The sequence below is a fragment of the Perognathus longimembris genome, chromosome 9 (genome assembly GCF_023159225.1).
Source record: "Perognathus longimembris pacificus isolate PPM17 chromosome 9, ASM2315922v1, whole genome shotgun sequence".
NCBI classification, from domain to species: domain Eukaryota; kingdom Metazoa; phylum Chordata; class Mammalia; order Rodentia; family Heteromyidae; genus Perognathus; species Perognathus longimembris.
In genome coordinates, this window is record NC_063169.1 from 12,423,448 (window position 1) to 12,442,321 (window position 18,874).

The following is an 18,874-nucleotide window of genomic DNA, read 5'->3' on the forward strand; positions in this document are numbered from 1 at the left end:
AGACTGCTAGCCTTGAGCAAAAAGAAGCCAGGGACAGTGCTCAGGCCCTGAGTTCAAGTCCCAGGATTGGCCAAAAAAAAAAAAGTTGCAATTCTCCGTGCCATTTGAATGAATATAAAGCAAAACAGACATTGAATGGGTTAGGGAAGTACAGCATAAAGATAAAGATTGCTGGAAAAGAAAAACAACAGAGATCCAATTAGGCAAGTCTAAAGGAGGTGACTTTAAAAAATAAATGAATAGATATCTATCTAAATAGATAGATAGATAGATAGATAGATAGATAGATAGATAGATAGAATATTGCTTTGCAAACTTAGGTGACTACTTCTTGACAGTATGGCTGAGCACAGAGATACAAAGATAGACATGGGTTAAGTTGCAATATTATTCATTCTGTGCTCTATTTTCTCTTCATATCATAAAATCCTTGCCTCTTATTAATATTGACATTCTAATTGGGAGATGCAGGAAGTCACTCAAGAGATAATACTGCCCACCCAAATTACAGCTGTTGTAAGGATCAAATGGGAGAAGGTTTATACTTTCTATATCCAAATGAACCTTCCTTAGAATTGCTGCCAAGAAGAGAAAGGGGAAGTATCTGCTGGGTGCAGTCTAGAGAGGCCTGGTGTCTAGGCACCTGACTCTTTAACCATGTCCCTCCTATAGGTAACATCTATAGCACCACTATCCTGAATTAATGGAACAACCTAGGAACTGGTTAGAGCTCACTAACTCCAATTAAAAGTAAAGTCATTATAATTAACAAAACCTTACAGTTATTCTTTTTAAAAAAGTACTTAACTCAAATTAATAGTTGACAAGATGTTGCCAAATATATCACTGCACTTCTAGATATTCTGTAATTAATAGGTGAGATTTCTTTGTAATTATTACATTAACAATCCACACATGGGCGGATCTTCCTAAGAAGTTTGCTCTTTCAAGAGTATCAGAGTAGCAACCAAAAACGGCTACCACTTTGGTAATTGAACTATCAAAAATTCTGAAATGGTAGAATCTGAAATAATAAAATGTCATTGCACTATTTCTCATTAAAAAGATGTAATTAAATGATAAAGAGCTGAACAACTACACGAGTCTTTGTAGTCCCTAATATATCTCTATTTTTCTATTAAATGTAGGCTTGAAGTAATTTCAAGCAATTAAGTAACTCACTTCTCTCTATACAGTGTAGTACTTTGTTCTAAAAAAATCTAATGTCTACACATAAACTAAAAGTTGGTTGCAATACATCAAAGAAATGAATATTATCCAACACTAGAGAAAAACAATACAATTTAAATTTTTAGTTTTCTAATGAAACTTTTCAAGTCCATTTTTAATTATTAACATATTATTCTATGTCAATGTAGCTAGAGACACCAAGAGTATAATTCCAGAAATAAATAACCAAAGATTTACACACAGGTCCGTGTACTAGGTAACTGTTCAAAGATTTTGAATAGAATAGGTCATGGCTCTGCTTGCAATAAAGATAGAAAAGTGTATGGCTTAGCACGTGACAAGTAGAATTCAGGAAGAGAATTTCAGAGGCACGCTGGAGCTATATGAGAGCACAGTGTGTAGTTGTCTCCTGAAGAGTTTAGAACAGGAAGGTGTTCAAAAGGAAAGACAGGGCAGAAAATTGTGGGAGATGTGGAGTGGCAAGCAGGTCCACGATTCATGTCAGTCCTGAAGGTAACCCATTGACAAAGATTGTGTAAAGGGAGAGGTAGGAGATTAGACTAGTGCCAAGAGGGTCTGAGAAAGAAGGTTTTGAATAGCATTTCCCCATGGAGAGGAAGGTGGTGCATTTTTATCCAGTAGGTTACACAAGGCTAAGGAATGCTCCTCATTAGGACAAAACAAGATTAAAGGTCTATTGAGACATGTCACTCCAATGAGATGGATCAGAATTCTGAATGACTGAAATCTAGTTCTACATCTAGAAATCTCCAAAAGCAACATGGGAATAGGATCTGTGTCTCATTCAACCTATGAGTCCAGTGCCAACCATGGAATAGTGTTCAACCCGTGCAGAAAAAATAAATGGATAGATTAATTAGCTAATTAATTTGTTTAATTAAGTCAGAGGAAAGGGGATGAGGTCCTGACCCTACAGAATGACAATGGAAATGAAGATGACAGATTTAACAATGAAACTAAGACAATTATAAATATGTGAGGATAAAGCTGACCAAGAAATAATTTTAATTAGAGAGTTCATCTTCCTGTGTTTCTTGACAAAACAGATCAGAGACAAGTTCAGTGAGTTCTTAGAGAAAACTGGCTCTGGAATCAAATTTAGTCAGAACAAAGTTTCTTTATAGACACCATCCCTTCCTTACTTGTTTTCCTCAAACTCAAACAAAGAAGGGAAATAAAAGAATAAACTACAAATTCACAATATAGTATGTAGGTTAAAAATCCCTAATATAAAAGTCTGAAATCCAAAATGATCCAATATCTAAAACTTTTTGAGAGACAGTATGATCCACAAATTCTCTGACAGGTCATAATTAAGACACAAGTACAATAAAACTGTTGGATAAAATTAGATTCAATTTATGAGTATATGTTAAACATTAATGCATTTCATTTCTAGACTCAGGCTTCATCTTTAAGACATCTTGTTATTTATATGCAAATATCCAAATCTGAAAAACTCTAAAACATGTTTGGTCCCAAGCATTTCTGAAGAGGGATATTCAATATGCAATTCTCTTATAAATATCATAAGAATATCATACTTATGAATATCACAAACTTGGATTCTTTAACATGACACTACTAAGTATATGTGGCTCTGGCTTCCTGAAATTAATTTGAAGACAATTATACAGCCTGGCCAGTGAATGGGGCTCCTTCTATAAGTCTCCTTGACCTCTAGGTCTCTGCTTCTCTTTTCTTCACTCTAGAGAAACTGTCTTTCTATGTATTCACTATAACAAACTTGAGTAGGAAGGGAATAGGTTGAACATTAGAATAAGTTCAATGTGCAATATTTCCCAAAGTACATTCCACAAAACACTAATTTCATGATGTACTTAACTGGCTGTAATTTCTTTAAAGCCCCGTGGCTAAATATGTTGATAAAACATGAGGCTAAACTAAGTTACACAGGAGGCTTTTTCTTGCAGGACATTTTGGTTCCACCAATACATAATTAAGGACCTTTTAAGAGGGAGATTAGGGGCTGGGAATGTGGCTTAGTGGTAGAGTGCATGCACAAAGCCTGGGGTTTGATTCCTCAGCACCACATAAACAGAAAAAGCTGGAAGTGGCACTGTGGCTCAAAAGGTAGAGTGCTAGCCTTGAGCAAAAAGAAGCCAGGGACTGTGCTCAGACTCTGAGTCCCAAGCTCCAGGACTGGCAAAAAAAAAAAAAAAAAAAAAAGAGGGAGATAAGATACTCTATTTTTCACACATTTGACTATGAGCATGCCTTTTCATAGGGACTTCTAAAGAAGTCTCACTGGGACTCACTACTCCACTGCCCTACATTTCCACTGAGGCAAAAACATTTCCATGTGGGTCATTAATTATCAAGAAGGTTTCTCCTCTTTTGCCCGGAATTGAACCTTCAGGAACCTCCTTTTTTGTCTGCATTGGCAGAAAGATAGACATGTGGCCCATGCTGTACACACTGACGGACACATACTGGTCAATCAGAGTGATCAAAGACACCCATGGTCACAAAGTCCCATGGTGTCTGCTACATGCAGCAAAAACAGAGCCAGGCAACTCTTTTCCTGTAAAGTCCTGAAGAAAAATGGCACAAATCAATAAGAAGGCAAAAGGATATATGTAATACTGCTCTTAACAGACTAAATAAGTCATATTCACTGGGTGGCTGCCACAGACAAGAAGCTAGGTAAAAAATCTGCCCCCATTCCTGAGCCTTGGATCTGATCTAAATGATCTAAAATGGCCTGGGACAGTTGTGCTGTAATGATGGATTTATTCACTAATGAACCTCTCATGATTACGGACAAGAGAGTCATATTAAAAAAATGTATGTCAATAAGTCTATTGCTGCTAGGAAAGCAATTCTGAGTTCTTGTCCTGCTTCAAGGGATACCATCTCCAAAGAGGTACAAATAGCAGTGTATTAGGACTGAAGGGTCAAGCTGCCTTGTACAGAATCTTAGAGCAAGAAAAGCATTGTTAAAAGAATCAAGATGAACTGGCTAGAACACTGATCAAGAGCAAATTCTCATAGTAGCCCATGAGCTATTATGTCTAATTGCCTCCCAAACATCTTAGCAGGTCATGTCCAAAGCTACATACACACTCTTCTCCATAATCAGGCCCCTTTCACCTCATTTTCCATTTAAGTACCAGGCTCTTATATTCTATCCAGAAATCTTCTGGCAGAAATCTAGTATTCTTCATGTCTCCTTCTTTCCTCTTACCTCACATTCTGAATAATCATGGGTCTTCTTGAATATTTTTATGATATACTTACTCATTCACTCAATGTTTACCAAGTCTGTTTACGTGCCAGACACTATTCTAGGAATAGCAATAATTCACTGAGTTTATTGCTCTCCATCCCAGTAAAAACCACCAGAACCTCTTCCTCACATTATCCATGGCCTCCAAACATGCTTCCGCCAGTCCATTCCCTCCACACTGCACTCAGGAAATTCCCAACATAAACTTGATCACTGCTTCTGCGTGTGAAAATCCTTAGGTACTGACATCCACTGCCTTCAAAAAGGTGAAACTCCTTGCCATGATCTCCATGGATTGTGCCTTAGATCAGCCTCTTAACCTCTCTGTGCTCTAGGGTTTAGTTTCTTGCATGTTCTTGAAGCTCAAGAATCTTTATCTGTTCTGCTTCCTAACCTATCACCTCCAAATTCTCGAGCAATTTATACCTTTCTAACATACCTTAAGCTATCCCAAAGGGGCCTTCCCTGATTGCAAAACTGAAGGACTCCCACATCAGGCTGGATTTGATCATCTTCATACTTTATTTATTTGTTCTTATGTTTAATGTGGCTGACACCCAACAGACTATGAGGCAGGTAAGAGAGAAACCACATTTACCTTGCTCACTAAGATGAAATGTGTGACCTGAGGCCTCAGCCTAAGTAAGAGGAAAAATCAGACACCTTACTAAGTGCACCTTGGGTGGATGGATAACAAGGATGAGATAGAAGGAGAAAGTCAGGGGCACCATCCTTTGGTAATCACTCAGAACAAAGTTGTCTTACAGGGAAGTACCAGTAAAAATTTCCAGGAGAAAAAAATGGATCATCATTTCTACTCTCTTTGGCTATGTCCACAAACCAGGTTGACTCAATTTAATAGGAACTTTGAAAAGTTAGCATTGGGAATATCCCTAGAATAATAAGAATTTCCAGAAATATAGCCACCCTCTAACAAGCAAAGGAAGGCATACCTGGCACAATTTCCTCTTAGCATCTTAGTCCTTGGTGACCTGGAACATGGTATCCAAAAAGCATTATCCTAACTAGGTCTTAATCTCTGAAAAGAGTTCAGATAATGTAAGAGGAGTCTCAGACTTTCTAAGGAATCACTGGGTGTGTCATTTAGAATGCATGATTAGATGGTATTTTCACCTTAAAAGTGCTTTCTGGTCCTGGATCCACCATTAATAAAACTGAGGGATTTGAGGAAATTATTTAGCTTCTCTAGATTTCATTTTATCATTTGTGAGCAAGAGCATTTAGCTAGATGTGCTCATGTGTTCCTTCTAAATAAAACTCCAGGATTCTAAATTTCTGAAAATAACAAGACCCGTTAAAGAAGTATAAGTAAAGCATATTCTTTCTCCCTTTCTTCTCTATCTTAAATCCCTCACTTAATCTGTCTCCTGTATGACCACAATTGGCCTTTACCCCTACTGTAAGAGGCTTAGAAAATTCTTTGGATGATTGGACAATTTTGGAATTGGCCCTTTTGGAGCACAGCAATATTTGCACCACCAACAGTGCTCTTATTTGTTTATTTATTTGCTTTTATTCTATATTAATGCTGAACTTTGAATGGAAAAGGTGAAAAAATTGCAAGATTAAAACTTTTAAAATTCTCTTCCATTAGCTACTGGTCTTTTTCCAAGGGCTTCCATACACATGGTATTTTTATCCTGAGTGTCCCAGAAAACAGAATCTGAGACAAAGACTTGTAAGCATGTGGTTTACTGAGCACGTGATTGCAGTTAAGTAGGAGTCAATCTGGGGAAGAGGAAGAACCAGCAAAAGCACATACTCGCCACTGTTAAGAGAGATCAGTATTCTACCACACAGACAATTCTTGGAGTTAATGGAATATATTTCTTAAGTGTCTTCCCAAAAACAAAATAAGGATGAATTTATCATTAGCTCTCATCTTCTATCGATCCAGTTTTAACAGAGGTGGATGATTGCTCAGGGGTCCACATGGGGTGCCCAAGTCAGAAAAGCCTGACAGCAGGGAACTAAAGACATAGCCACACAACTGTGGCAAGGTGTTTTCAGACTGCACAGACCCAAACCAATCTAAGTCCTGCAGTAATCCCTAGAGTAGGAGATGGAGCCGAGGATTTGGAGGGGCATGCAAAGGTATCCCATACACAGCACTGCTATCACCATAGAGCACAATTTCTCTGTATCAGCACTGCTGATATTCTGAGCTACACAATTTGTGGTGGGCTGTCCTAGGCACCATAAGATATTTAGCAGAATCCCTGGACTTTGTCCACTAGATACCAGTAACACACCTTCTTCCACTTGTGACAGTCAAAAAAAAGTCTCTGGACATTGCCAAATGTTTCCTCGGGGAGCCAAGTTACCCCAGTAAGAACCCCTGGGGTATAAATATGTGCAATCTACTTTTGTCACACACCCTCAGTTTCTCTCCACTTGGCACCATATCAAGGTTTCTCTCAAGTAGAGCACCATGGGAAATACAGGCCTTATTCCTGTAACTTAATGTTCATGCTTCCTCATGACCCATTAGTATTTAGCTAGTTGGTAATTCCTCACTAATGTGAAATAATGAGATTTTGGAATTCTCCTAAAGTTGAGACAGCTATGAACAGACTAGTTATAGGATAAAAAATTATAAAATTACATTCTAGGGCTTATTAGCTTAATTTAAAGGCTATAGGAATCTAGGTCTCTAAGACAGGTCTTCTTCACATTTTTTGAAATAAAAATCTTTTTGAGAAAAAGGGACATGCTTTCTACTTAATTTATGCCTAAATGACACACATACAACTTTCCATTCCACTTCAAGTCTCCCAGTCACCTACTTCAATCCACATGAGGAAGCCATAAGAGGCTATATTAACAATGGCTGGTGAATATTTGGGTTGTTTCTGGTTTTTCACTATTACAAGCAAATACTACTACAAAGATTCTTGTGTCAAATACTCATTTTGCTTTGAGTACATCTTATCATATGATGGTGCATATGAATGCCCAGCATTAATAGATATTGCCAGTCAACTTTGAGGAGTAATTAGATTGATTTGCACTCTGTCAGCTAAGCATGAGAATCTCATTTGCTCTACATCCTCCTCAGCCCTTGAATTGTCAGTCCTTTTCATTTCAGCCATTCCAGTATGTGAACTGTTGTCTCATTCTGATTTTAAACTTTATAGCCCTGATGATTAGTGAAATTGAATAATTTTTAACTTGTTTATTGACCCCTTAGATTATTTTTTTTTGGGGGGGGGGGGCCAGTCCTGGGGCTTGGACTCAGGACCTGAGCGCTGTCCCTGGCTTCTTTTTGCTCAGGGCTAGCACTCTGCCACTTGAGCCACAGCGCCACTTCTGGCCATTTTCTGTATACGTGGTGCTGGGGAATTGAACCCAGGGCCTCATGTATAGGAGGCAAGCACTCTTGTCACTAGGCCGTATCCCCAGCCCTCCTTAGATTATTTTTGTATGTGAAGTGTTTACACTTTTTTTGCTCATTTTCCTATCAATGGTTTTCTTTTTTTATTTATAATAGATTTATATGTTTCTAATGAGTCCTTTGTTATAATATGTGTTACAAACATCATCTTCCACATAGTGATTTGTCTTTCTATTCTTTCAGAAAAAGAAATATTTGAGATAAAGTCTCAATTAATAAACCACGCCGACCTTGAACTCATAGTCCTCTTGCCATAGCATGGACCACCATACCTGGGTTGAAATATAACTTTTAATAGAAATTCTTCACTTGAATAGAGTGTCTATTTAATTGGCCTTTTTTTTTTAGGATGAATGCTTTCATTCATAGTTTAAGAAACAGTGGGGGGCTGGGGATATGGCCTAGTGGCAAGAGTGCCTGCCTCGGATACACGAGGCCCTAGGTTCGATTCCCCAGCACCACATATACGGAAAATGGCCAGAAGCGGCGCTGTGGCTCAAGTGGCAGAGTGCTAGCCTTGAGCGGGAAGAAGCCAGGGACAGTGCTCAGGCCCTGAGTCCAAGGCCCAGGACTGGCGCAAAAAAAAAAAAAAAAGAAAGAAAACAAAAGAAACAGTGGCCTAGTCATAATCATGAATCAACTTCCCTGGGCTCGCATCTAGAAGTTCTATATTTCACATATGTTTAGAACTAACTTTTGTGAATAGTGTGAGGTAGAGAAAAAAAAACATATTCTTTTCTATAAGCACATATTGAAAATGCTTCCCTGACATCATTACTTACAGTGTCATCTTTGGTGTCACATACTAAACATTTATGTCTCCTAAAATTCTTAAGTTGTGGTCCTAGCCCCTAATGTAATGGTATTTGGAAAGGGGGTCTTTAAGAGATAACAGTGATTTGATGAGATCCTGAGAGTGGGACTCTCACAATGTGACTAGAGGCCCTTAAAAGAACAGACAACAGAGAAGAATCAGGCTTAGTGGCACACACCTGTAATCTCAGCTACGCAGGTGGTATGGATAGTGGATCAAGGTAAAGGCTAGCCCCAGGCAATAATGAAAAACCCTATCCAGAAAAAGTTAAGGCCAAAAGGGTTAGGTCTTGGCTCAAGTGGTAAGCAAACATGAGGCCTTGAGGCCAAAAAAGAAAGGAAAAAAAGGGAAGAATCTCTCTGTCTCTCTGTCTCTGTCTGTCTGTCTGTCTGTCTGTCTCTCTCTCTCTCTCTCTCTCTCTCTCACACACACACACACACACACACACACACACACACGAAGACACAGCAAGAGGGTAATCACCTGCAACCCAGAGAGCCCTTACAACACACCAATTCTGCTAAGACTTTACTCTTGGACTTCTCCAGAACTATGAGAAATAAATTTCAGTTGTTTAATATCTTTGTAATGTCAATAACCTGTTTACATTGCTTCTGGACTCTTGCCTTAGAAAGAGTGAATTTTTTTCAAGAATTAAACATTTAGATCAATTTAGAAAAAAAAATCTGCCTCTTAAATATTCTGTCTCTAGCCTGCAAAATATTCTATTAGACTTTTTCTGGGTTTTTGATACTTTTTTCAAATAGTATTTTTGTATTTTAATTTTTTTTGTTTTTATGTAGAAGCATAATTGATTTGAGGGTACTTACTTGTGTTTAAACACCTATATAAATATACTCATCAATTACAATAGTTTACTTGTAGATTTGGGTTAGGGGATCTATACAAATAATGTCGTCCAAATCTTGAAAATCTTTCTTATTGCTTTATATTGCCTTACAATGTGAAATCCAGTACAAAACTGAATACAAGTGGAAGAAGTGGTTACCTTTATCTCATATTTGATCTCCAGGGGAAAGCTTTCCATTTTTCCTCATGAAGCATATTTGCTGTAGCTTTTTTTTTTGATACCTCTTGTCAGAATAAGGAAGCTCTAGTTTATTTCTACAATTTTCAACAATCTATTACAGTAAATGTTATCAAATTATTTTTCTGCATTTATTAAGATTTACAAGGGTTTTTACATCGTTCAGTTAATATGACAAACTATGCTGACAGATATTTGAAATATAAACTAAGCCAACCTTGCATTCCTAAAAAAAAATCCAAATTAGTCATGCTTTATTACCCTTTTCTGTATTTAACTGGCCTGGGTTTATTATAATTTTGCTTAGGAGTTTTTACATCAGTGTTCATGATGAACAGTTTTCAATTTAATGTAACTCAATTAAATTATCATTTTCTTTACTTACAATGCCCTTGGCATGTAACATAATCAATGTTATGACTGGATCATAAAATAAGCAGAAGTGTTTCTTCTTTTTCTAATTTCTACAAGAGTTTTTCTAAGTTTCATTTTATTTGTTCCTTGCCTCACACAGAATTTACCACTTAAACCCTACCTAGGTCTATAATATTCATTATAGAAAATATCTAATTATTACTATGTTTTTAGTTGATGTAGGATAGACTACTTATGTCTTCTATTTCTTTTAGTACCCAGTTTGATAGGATGAATTAAGTATAACATGATTTTTCTCTAGCAGAAATTCTAAGAATTACTTCCAATAATCATTAGTTTGGGGTAAATAAAAATGATTAGATCTAAAATAGTCATTTTATTTATTCACATTTTATATTTCTAGCACATTTTATCTTTTTAAGAAGTTAGGTCCAGAGGCTAGGAATATGGTCTAGTGGTAGAGTGCTTGCCTCTTATACAGGAAACCCTGGGTTCAATTCCTCAGCACCACATATATAGAAAAAGCCAGAAGGGGCACTGTGGCTCAAGTGGTAGAGTGCTAACCTTGAGCAAAAAGAAGCCAGGGACAGTCCAAGCCTCAGGACTGGCAAAGAAGGAGGAGGAGGAGGAGGAGGAGGAGGAGGAGGAGGAGGAGGAGGAGGAGGAGAGGGAGGAGGAGGAGGAGGGGGAGGAGGGGGAGGAGGGGGAGGAGGGGGAGGAGGGGGAGGAGGTGGAGGAAGGGGGGAGGGGGAGGGGGGAGGGGGAGGAGGGGGAGGGGGAGGAGGGGCGGGGGGGGGAGGAGGGAGGAGGAGGAGGAGAAGGAGGAGGAGGAGGAGGAGGAGGAGGAGGAGGAGGAGGAGGAGGAGGAGGAGGAGGAGGAGGAGGAGGGGGAGGAGGAGGAGGAGGAGGAGGAGGAGGGGAAGGAGGAGGAAGAGGAAAAGAAAAAGAAGCAGCAGCAGTAGCAGTAGTTAGGTCCAGCATTTCAAGTCACTCACCTGTTCAGAGTAAAAATTAATGATCATTAAAAGTTGTTCTATATAAACACTGATAGCTCACACCTGTAATCCTACCTACTAAGGAGGCTGAGATCTGAGGATTGAAGTTCAAAGCCAGCCCAGGCAGGAAAGCCCATGAGACGCTCATCTCCAGTTAGAAAACCAGAAGTAGTACTGTAGCTCAAAGTGGCAGAGCACTAGCCTTGAGCAAAAATGCTCGGGGACAACACCTAGCCCCAGAGTTCATGACCCACAATAGATTTTAAAAAAAAAGTTCTTCTAAGTGACACAAATCTTCCATCAGAATTTTCACAGCTATAACTGCACAAATATGTAAATTTGCTATAAACTTAGTCAATCAATTAGCAAGTGCATATTAAGGCATATATATATATGCTCTTCCAAATAATAAAATCAGGTAAGTAATATGCAAGTCACAAAATCAGGATTTCTTTAATATAAAGAAATCATAAATTGCCAAAATGAACTACATCACTATGTAGAAGGATCAAAGATTCTAATCCAAGATTATACAGGCAATAAGTAGAATAGGTGTCACTGGCAATTTAGGTTAGTAATTCCTGGTTAATGCTCTATATCAGTCTTTCCATCACAGTATTCAAATTATGCTTCCCTTTCTGAATTAAGAAAAATCAAACATACTCAACTTTGACAGAACTTTTGATTGTACAAGGAAAGATGGAGTAGGACATCCCATATCATAGCAGCTAAGATTTTTAGATTCCACTTAGTGTCTTTTTTTCTGTCACAATGAAATTCAAAGGATTATTCCCTCTTCCTATCTGGACACTTGAACTCAGGATTTTGCACTGTTCCTTGACTTGCTTGTTCATAGCTAGCAATCTACGCCATGACTCTAGCTTAGCATTTTTGTGAGTTAATTAGAGACAGAGTCTCGGAGAGTATTCTGCCTGAGCTAGTTTCCAACTATGGTCCTCAGATCTTACCTTCCTAAGTAGTTAGGCCTGCACAGTGCCTCGATTGTACAGTACTTGATTATCTGTCTAGGGACTTTCTACTACCCTACTTTAATAGACTTTGTACTCCTATCATTCACACTCCAAATGCAGATAAAATTACACAGCCCAAATTCATACTTGAATGATCCTGATTATATGGCAACTACATTAGAAGTTCTTGTAGTCAGAGATGATCTGTATTCATATCATTACTAGAGTATAAAAAACATTCAGTAAGTAGCTAACAGACTGAAAGACTGACATCGTGTTTTGGATAATCTACTGGTTGTGAATGTAGCAAACACAACATGTAAGTTCAAATACCAGTTCTGCTACATATCACTTGTGTGACTTCAGCCAAGTGCTCTCTCTCTCTCTTTCAGTTTCCTCCTCTGTAAAATAAGGTTAGTAACAGCCTCCTCAAAGAGCTGTTGCAAAAATTAAATGATATAACCTATCAGCACAATGCCTGATCTATAATAATTATTTAAATATTAAGATGAATTTATTTCATATTATTATCTACTCCTTTTCCTGCTATTCTTCATAATTCCTCCTATCCCTGTTCTAAGTAATTTGGAAAACTAAGATTGCAGTGAGCCTCTTTTTCTTTTCTTTTCTTTTCTTTTTTGAGAAATGTATCTGGTGCTTAACTAGAAGCCATCCAAATCCCATTAACTCTAGGTAATTTTATTTAATAATCATATTCTGAGATTTGGACAAATAAATAAATGCCAAAGCAATTTTGATTAAATCCTGTTTTCTCAATGGCTGTTTGGAATACATCATTCATATGCAAGCCCCAAGAATATTGAATAACAGATAAAATAAATAATGACCATAATGCAAACCACATTCGGATTCCCAGTTCCTTGCAAGTAACAACTCCATGTAAGAATTATAAGAGCCAAAAAGTAACATGCTTATTAACTGTGGGGTAGTCCACTATATACATAGGGTTTAACATATCACGTGGGTATTTCCATATTCTCTGTTAAGCTAATGGTTCCTTGGAGCCCTGTTCTTCTAACCCCTAAGGAATTTCAAGATTTGCCTAAAAAAATAGATCATATTTCCCTGACTGTGCCTGAACACAAATTGGGAAAGCTGAGTGCAAACCATTCTGGGGGACAGGAAATGGTCATTGTTTTCAAAGAAAAGCAAGATATTTCTGCACACAGGAAATCAAGCTGCTCTGAGCAGATTGCTCTCATCTTCCTCCTCCACACAAATCCATGTGTGCCATGTGGGAAGCCCCATATCGTACCTAACTCTTGGGAATGTGGTGGCAATAAGAATTGCATTTGAGGTAAAGAGGCATTTTATTCAAAACTGCCATATAAATGCATCAAGAGAAGTACACTACTTCCTTTTTTACACATTTCATTTCATTTTTAAGTATTCAGGGATTTACAGGGATTCTGGACTCAGAACAAGCAAGTTGTAAGACCCTGGGGAAACCTGTCAGAAGGCTTCAATCTACAACATGGTCTCTTAGATACACAGCATTTTCTGCAGCAGTGAGGCATTAAGTACAAAAATTTGCTTCAGCTTTCCTTTGTGAACAAAAATAATTACAGCAGTTACACCAATAGTTTCACTGGGTTTTTTTTTTAATTATTGGGAGTAAAATATTATAGAGCCAGCCTGAGATTAGGAGAAACATTTCCTAGTGTTGGCTTCAACTGGGCCATAATCTGCTATCCTGATTCCTTTGACTAGAGGTCAGCAAGGTGGGAAGCTCAAATCTTTCCAACCACTGCAGAGTACTAAAGTCCAGCTAATGGAACCAAGTGCTATTATGATACCTATAAAATACTAAAGACAGTTACAAGATCTTGGTAAAAATGTTTTTATTCAGAATCCACTCTGAATGCTTTGCTTCCATCATCAAACCTCGGGGTAGCAGGCAGACACGGCATTCTAGTAGAGACTTACTATATAGCACGATCATACCTTATGTTACCTTTCAGGCCCATAGCCCTTTCTAGACACAATGCTCTCTGAAGTGCCAAAGAGTTGAACTCATATTAAAAAATCTCTAACAAAGCTGGTTGCTGGTGGCTCATGCCTATCATCCTAGCTATTCAGGAGGCTGAGATCTCAGTTATAGAAATGCAAAGACAGCTTGGGCAGGAAAGTCCTTGAGACTCTTACTTCCAATTAACTACTAAAAATCCAAAAATGGACCTCAAAGTGTCTCAAAGTGGTAGAGTGCTAGCTTTGAGCACAAAAGCTCAGGGACAGTGCCCAGACCCTAAGTTCAAGGCCCAGGACAAACATACACACAAAGAAATCTCTAGTATGAAAAGAATTACAGCAAGGTGAAAAACTTGAACAATCTTTTAAAACTCTTGCCAGTATGTTTTTGCTACTTCAGACTCTGCTCATTACGTGGTTCTGAAAATTAGCAAAGAAGGTTTGCATATTTTGAACTAAAAGGATAAAGCATGTTTGCATCAGAGTAGGCCAGTGCTTTTATATTTTTTCTAATATTCTTGTAACCATTTTTAAATGGCTTCTCTGCTACTTCTTCTAGTCACTGCCTACAGTCTGCAGAAAAGCCTGTAGTTATTATTTAAGGATCATAGTAATTCCCTTCACCAAATGGGGAAAAAAAGAAAAGCAAAGTCAGGACTATTATCCTGTATTTATAACAAGTCTATTGCCATAGTAACACCTATGATATCACAGATGGCACAACAAGGCCCAAGAGGCCATCTATGAGGGGGAAGGGCAGCTTAGCCTTAGAAGATGGACATAAACATATGAGGTCAAAGCTTGGTCAACACTGTGGTAAATAGCAAAATATCGGGAGCTTCCCTTCTCCAGTGAAAATGGGTAGAATGACCAAAAGAGCAGTTCCCTAAGTCCAGAAATAAGCTGCACCCACACTTCTGTATGCAGCTGTGCAAAAGGAGTGGAAATCCAAGCAAATGTGCTATCACTGTGTTCCCAGTCACAAGTATTACGATGGGACCACCAGCTGCCCCACCATGAATGGGATCCACTGGTGAGCTTGCCATGATCACATGTATCACCAGTGCCCCACCAGCTGGAGCCCTTTTACTCTGTAAAAAAAAAAAAAAGCAGTTGTCTAACGATGGCAAAGACGTGAAAACCAAGCTAAGACTTTCCCACCTTCAGGCCAATAGGGTCATAAAGTTGACAAAGGACTCAGCAAGTCTCATAATGATGTGGACTTTTAAAAATAAACTTTTAGGCTGGGTGTCAGTGACTCACACCTGTAATCCTAGCTACTCGGGAGGCTGAGATCTCAGGATCACAGCTCGAAACCAGCCCAAGCAGGGAAGTCCATGAGACTCTTTTCTCCAACAAAGTTACTAGCCAGAAAAAGCCCAAAGTGGTGTTGTGGCTCAAGTGGTAGAGCGCTAGCCTGGAGGACAAAGAAGCTCAGGCACAGCACCCAGGCCCAGAGTTCAAGCTCGGGGGGGTGTGGGGGGGAGGGAAACAACTTTTAGCTGGTGCTGGTGGCTCAATTGGTGGCCTAGCTACTCAGAAGGCTGTTTGAATTCAGCCCTAGCTGAAGTCTGTGAGACCCTTATCTCCAATAAACTACTCAGAAAAAGCTGAAAGGGGTGTTGTGGCTCAACTGGTAGCCTTGAGGAAAGAAAGCTCAGGGACAGCACCCAGGCCCTGAGTTCAAGCCCCAGGACTGGCATACACACACACACACACACACACACACACACACACACACACACACACTTTTTCAGGAAGCAGCCATACCCCCTTGTCACCAGGGATCCTGGAAGTAGTATGCTAATAGCATTATTATTCTGATAATCTAGGAAAGTTTTGTAGGACTATGCTAAAAATGCTAAGAAGGCAACTTTATATCAAAAGAATACTGGATTTGGAGTCAGAAGACTTTAGTAGTAGTCTTAGCTCAAGTACTTAGATGCCCTATGACCTTGAGAAATCTATTTAACCTATTTGAACTTCAGCTCTTTAGTTATGACATCTAAATGCTATTTCCCAAGACTGAATTAAAGAATGCAAATGAGTTTCAAGAACTATGAAGAAGTGCTAGCCCTGAGCAAAAAGAAGCCAGGGTCAGTGCTCAGGCCCTGAGTCCAAGCCCCAGGACTGGCCAAAAAAAAAACAAAAAACACTATGAAGAATGTAATGCAAACACAAGCTATTATTACTAGCACGTTCACCTAGCTTGCAGTCCAACAGGAATAATTTGGGCCCTGCCGTAAAGATGCACAGCTTACACACAATCCTCACCTTTCCTTCCCTGAAGGAAGGACATTAACAAAGATGTAGTTGTAAATTATCTAGGAGTTGATTAGCGGGAGACCATCAGCTTCTGGCCACTGTGCCTTTATTAGTTCTCCTACAGAATGAACATTACTCTATATAAGGCTAGAAAATTGACAGGAAATATACCTCCACTCAGTTGCCTTGAAGAACTGTTGAAGTTTTCACAAAGGAAGCATTAAAATGATTAATTAAATGAAAACTTTGATAATGACTTATCCACAAATAGTAAGGGCAATGGAATCATCACTTTATTGCCCAGGAAGTTGTGGTCAAGGCCAGACAGTCTGGCATCACTCCAGACAAAACACATGTATTTTCTTAATGAACAACAAAGCAAAGAAAATACTAACATCTCCTCAGTAAATCATCTAATCTCATGTGTGGAATAAGATTTTAACATCAATCAGTGATTTACTCAACCAATATTGCTATACCAAAGCACACTAACTACCCCCAAAACACTCTTACCTTGCCCTTATTTTTCTCTTGTCTTCTTGGGCCATCACAGGACACCTTACAAAGTCAAATGCCTGACTTTGACTAGTCACCTTCCTTTTACCATGAGACTCAGCTAACCTCAGCCTAGCACAAGCATCAGAAAAAAATGGGTAAAAACCCTGCAACTGCCTTTTTTCCAATAAAGTTTTACTGGAAGACAGCCACACTCATTGGTTTATGCACTAAGTATGGTTGCTATCATACTACAGCAACAGAGTTCTGTAGCTTCATTACCCATCCGATGGCCTGCAAAGCCCAAAGTATGATCTGCCCTGTCCCAGATGGCATGACTAAACCAAAATTCATCTCTCTGTTAAGTTTACTAGTAGAATAAATGTCTGGAAGTAGAAAACGTTTCTGTCTTTGTCTTGTCATATGAAACCTCATGGTAGAAAGAGTCAAAGTTTTGAGCAGATACAGAAAATTAAAGACGTCCTTTCCTACATTTTGTTTTCCACAGACGAGTGCTTTGGAGTTCCACAGAAGACAGCATAAAACCACTGGTGTTCCGTTACTCTGGCTTCTAACTCCTCTGGGTTCCTACGGCTAAGACTTCCAAGGCTCGATTTTTGGCCTCTATCCCTTTGCATATTTATTTCCTGATCTGATGTGGAATTAGAGTTAAATAGGAGCTGTGTGCTTGAATTCTATGTGGTTGGCTCAGCAGGAAACACGAGGGCAGGTTTTTTGGCATGCCAAACTCATGTTAGCTTCAGCTATGCTAATTTCTAAAGCTGTTTGCTTTGCTCAAATAAATCTTAGAGATGAATTTGCATTTGGATGCACACCTTTCTATGCGCAAATTATATATCTGATAACTCTAGGGCAGAATTAGGACGGAAAAGAGCAAAAAGAAGTATGGTGTTTTCTCTGTGGCTTGTGTGTGGCAGCTATTATATGAGGTACTTTACATACATTTCCTCATCTCACTTCCAACAGCCCCATAAAATAAGACTGCGCTCCCATTTTACAGTCCAGAAAACAAATGAGGAGCATTGATGCTCAGAGCTAGTAAGTGACAAAAATGGGTTGAAACCATCTTTATGGATCTGAAGCCAACGTTCTTACTACTTGGTTATACTACCTTAAATTCCTGCTCATCATCACTTTTCACCTAAGCCACAGAACATACAGGTAAACATAAATTCTACATTTTCAAAATTAGCTACTTTTTTGCCTAAGTTGGCCTATGCCAAAGATATCTTTGCTCCTTAAGAGATGAATTTAAGCTCCTCTGTATCACAAAATAAATAATAGAGGCACTAATAAGACAAACTTTATATGATACAGCAATTACTGTAGTAATTAGTAGAGAAATACAATTATAGGTGACTTTAATAGATGTAAGACTTTAGCATTAAAGGACATTGTTATTTTTTAAATGTAGGACAAGAAGAAAATATGGCTAAAAGTATGAAGGAAAGCATCACACTTAGAATACAGTGTGAGCATATCTATAACATCCATATATATATATATATATATGTTACAAACCAGGAACTTCTATCTACAAATGTCTTCACTGTTAACAGAAACATAATTAAATACCGATCTTTCCTTATAAAACAAGCAATTGCTTTAGTGTGCTAAAATAAGTAATATTATTGTGATCTAGTATTTATTGTTGTTCAATATGCAGAAAAATAACCAGTGTCACAAGTAAGCATCCTATCACAATTTCAACATTTTACAGCAAGCAGAGACAACAATGTTAACTTCTCCCTCTGTGTGAAATGTACCTATAGCCTAGCTTACAATATTATATGCTCAGAGCCTATTGCCATCTACATCTAATGCAGTGCCATCTAATTTTCTGGAAATATAAAAGAACTGATTACATTTTCATGCAAGTGGAATTCAGATCTCCATCTTTTTTAAGCTCTCAAGGACAGCTTTCCAGGAATTAGAAAGAACTCTGTGAAGATGATGCATAATGTAAATTGTTTCTTGAATGGATTTAGAGAAAAACATGTTGAGGAACAAGTTTGCCACATGTC

General features: G+C 38.4%; 1 protein-coding gene across 2 annotated transcripts in view; it reads right to left on the minus strand.

The window, feature by feature from the left end:
• LOC125357081 (sine oculis binding protein homolog) overlaps positions 1 to 18,874 on the minus strand; it is a 169,111-nt gene that overhangs the window by 131,142 nt on the left and 19,095 nt on the right. The window lies entirely within an intron of this gene.